At 46.0% G+C, this 3,622-nt stretch overlaps 1 long non-coding RNA gene across 1 annotated transcript; it reads left to right on the forward strand.

Moving 5' to 3' along the window:
* The first annotated feature begins 472 nt into the window (after positions 1 to 472).
* LOC120886450 (uncharacterized) lies at positions 473 to 3,622 on the forward strand. Its single transcript, XR_005729411.2, has 3 exons — positions 473 to 1,644; positions 1,808 to 1,949; positions 2,325 to 3,622. It is a non-coding gene; the product is annotated as an uncharacterized LOC120886450 (long non-coding RNA).

Genomic DNA, 3,622 nt, shown 5'->3' on the forward strand with positions numbered 1-3,622 from the left:
ATATTCACAAAACTGTATAACTCTCCCCCTCATTTTCCTACCTTCCTCTACTCCTAGGCAACCACTAATCCACTAATCTTTTTCTGTAAATTGGCTTATTCTAGACATCTTATATAAATGAGACATACAATTTGTGGTCCTTTTATGACTACTTCTTTCATTTAACATGCTTTCAAGATTATCCATATGGTAACATGTATCAGAATTTCATTCACTTTTATTACCAAAATAATATTCCATTCATTATTTTTTATTTATTTTTACTTTGAGGGATATTTATATTGTTTTTACTTTTGGTTATTATGAGTGATACTGCTATGAACATTATATACATGTTTTTGTGTGGCTGCATGTTTTAATTTCTCTTGGGTACATACATAGGTGTGGAACTGAGGAGTCACTCTGTAACTCTGTGGTTAACCTTTTTTTTTTTCGGCACTGGGTATTAAACTCAGGGACACTCTGCTACTGAGCTATACTGCCAGTGCTTCAATTTTTTTTTTTTTTTATTGAGACAGGGTCTTGTTAAGTTGCTGATCCTGGCCTTGAACTTGAGATCTTCCTGCCTCAGCCTCCCCATTTGCTGGGATGACAGGTAAATGACAGCATGTCTGGTTTGCAGGAGTTCTTTGAACATTCTAGATGCAGGTCCCTTGTCAGATATCCAGTTAGCAAATATCTTCTTCCATTGTGTGAGTTCTCTTTTCACTCAGTATTTTCTTAATGGTATTCCTTAAAGCACAAAAGTTTTCATTTTGATATGTCCAACTTTTTTTTACATTTTGCTGGCTTTGCATTTGACATCATCTCTAGGAAGGCTTTGACAGGAGACTTCTATACTTTCTTTTTTTTTTTTTAAAGAGAGAGAGAGAGAGAGAATTTTTTTCTTAATATTTATTTTTTTTAGTTCTCGGCAGACACAACGTCTTTGTTTGTATGTGGTGCTGAGGATTGAACCCAGGCCGTATGCATGCCAGGCGAGCGCGCTACCACTTGAGCCACATCCCCAGCCCTATACTTTCTTTTAAGAGGCTTATAGTATCAGCTTTTAACTTTAGTCTGATCCATCTGTTTTTAAATATTTTTTTTTTTAGTTCTTGATGGACCTTTATTTTATTTGTTTGTATGCACTGCTCACACACACAGGCAAGTGCTGAGTCACAACCCCAGCCCTGATCCATCCATTTTGAGTTAATTTCGTGTATGATGTGAGGCAGGGGTCCCAGCTCATTTTTCTGCACATGGATCTCCCGTTGTCTCGGCACCATTTGTTGGAAGATGATTCTCTCTCCATTAAGTTGTCTTAGTACCTACTGTTTTCTCTGGTCTGGAGAAATGACTCCCCTCAGAGAGACTGTAGCAGCCTGGCTAGCATTTCCAGTGAGCAAGTAGGTGGCCCATTGGGACAGATGGCTTTCCCAGAGTCTCCCAAACCCCAGCAGTGCCCAGGATAGGCGCTGGAGACACCATCGGTTCCTGACACACTCGCTCAGCACCTCCTGTGCACCAGACCTGGGGACACGGTGGGAACCGAGGCGAGCTGGCCTGCGCTCTGGATCTCACATTCCACAGAAGGAGGAGAAAAGGAAGATCACTGTGATGTCTATAACTGATGACAGCGGCTGTGAAGAAGAAAAGAAGCAGGTAAGAGGAGAGAGGGGTGAGGCTGGGGCTGAGTGGCAGTGGCGGAGGGAGGAGGGCCACTTTTCTATTTGTGTTGATACCAGATAAGGGACACTGTGTATCTGGCGTGCTGGGCAGGCCCTTGATACCTCTCATCTCCTTTCATTCTCTTCTTATCCCTTAGGATGCCTGCATGCCCATTTCACAGAGCGGTGAAGTGATTTCCTAAAGCCACACAGGCAGGAAAACAGCAACCCTAAGACTTGAGCCAAGACTTGTCTGAAGTGCAGGCTGGTGTCCCAGCAACAGCGGCCTCCCTGTGAGATGTAGGCTGAGGAAGAAGGCTGGGTGGGTTCTCTGGGGGGGGTCCATCTCTCCTAGGGAGGGAAGATGAAAAACTGGGGAGGCAAAGGCACTGGTGATGTAGGTCTGTATGTATGTGGGGCAGGGATTCCTGGCAGGAGGAAGGGTAGAAGCTTTAGAAGTATTTTGTGCATGTCACAGTCAGCAGCAGGGATGATCTAATGATATCAGTGACATCCACAATGGTCATTACCCTTTTTTGGCCAATAGGAAAACCGAGACCCAGAGAGGGTAGGTCTCCTCCCTGGGAAGCCAATGGAGGAGCAAGACTTGAATTCAGGTCTGTGTGACTCCAGATTCATGCCCATCACAGCTCCATCTCATTTCTTCCCCTACAGGGTTGCCAAAAAGGGACCCAGGGGGCTACGGGGCAAAATAGGAGGGCTGAGTTTGGGTGTCAGAAGCTCACCTTGAATCCTGCCTCTCCCATCACCTTGCTGACCAAGAGACTTAAAATATTTTAAAATGAATTATTTTATTACAAAATGGTACCTGTTCATCGTGTTACATTTGAAGAATGCAGAATGGCAGAGAGAAAATCAGAGCTCAGCCACTACCCTCCCACTCCAGTGTGTACGTATGCTCTTGGACGTGTCCATTCTCAGACGGAGGCTCCAGGCCGGTACTGAAGCTCCATGAAGCCCTGGGCGCCCACAGCCCACTTCATTTATTGAACCTGGACTCCTCAGGCATCTTCTGAATCCTGGCCCAGCTCTTGCTGGAGAGACAGTACCAAGAAACTGGTAAGGACAACACAGCAAGGTCAGACAGTGACCAGGAGCCCTGGTGACGGGAACCTCTGGGCTGGGCTCCTACTCCATGGGTGGGCCAGCCATGAGGCCAAGGCTTGGAAGATGAACAGGCAAGAGACAGAGGATGGCAGGAAAAGTATACCCGGCAGAGGGAACAACCTGTGCAGTGGCTCAGAGGCAGAGTAGGATTGTCACATTTGGGGAGCAGAGCATCCACCCCTGTGATTGGGACATGGAGGGGGAGATAGAGGTGGGGATGACCACAATGTCCCTGGCCCTTGCAGGGTACTGGAAGGACCAAATGAGAGCAGGGTGAAGAAGTGTGCCATGCTCATTCCACAAATGCAAGACAGATTTTTCAAGGTGATGTCTTAGCGTTTTTGCTGCTGTGACTAAAGGACTCAACCAGCACAATTATAGAGGAGGAAGAGTTTATTTGAGGGCTCAGAGTTTTAGAGGTCTTAGTCCACAGAAGACCAGTTCCATTCCTCAGGGTTCGAGGTAAGGCTGAACGTCATGGCGGGAGAGTGTGGCAGAGGGAAGCAGCTCATATCATGGTGATCAAGAAGCAGAGAGAGAGACAGAGAGAGAGAGAGAGGGAGGGCTGGGGTTGTGGCTCAGTGGTAAAGTGTTCGCCTGGCACGTGTGAGGCCCTGGGTTCGATCCTCAGCACCACAAAAAAATAAATAAATAAAATAAAGGCATTGTGTCCATCTACAATTAAAAATGAAGCAGAGAGAGAACTCTATTCTCCAAATATATACCCAAAGCCATGCCCCAGTTGCCACCTCGTCCAGCTACACGTTAAGTTAATCCTGTCAGGGATTAGTTTCCTGATTAGGCTGAAGCTATAACCCAATCATTTCTCCTCCAGACTTCCTTGC

The sequence above is a fragment of the Ictidomys tridecemlineatus genome, chromosome 5 (assembly GCF_052094955.1).
Source record: "Ictidomys tridecemlineatus isolate mIctTri1 chromosome 5, mIctTri1.hap1, whole genome shotgun sequence".
Classification (NCBI taxonomy): domain Eukaryota; kingdom Metazoa; phylum Chordata; class Mammalia; order Rodentia; family Sciuridae; genus Ictidomys; species Ictidomys tridecemlineatus.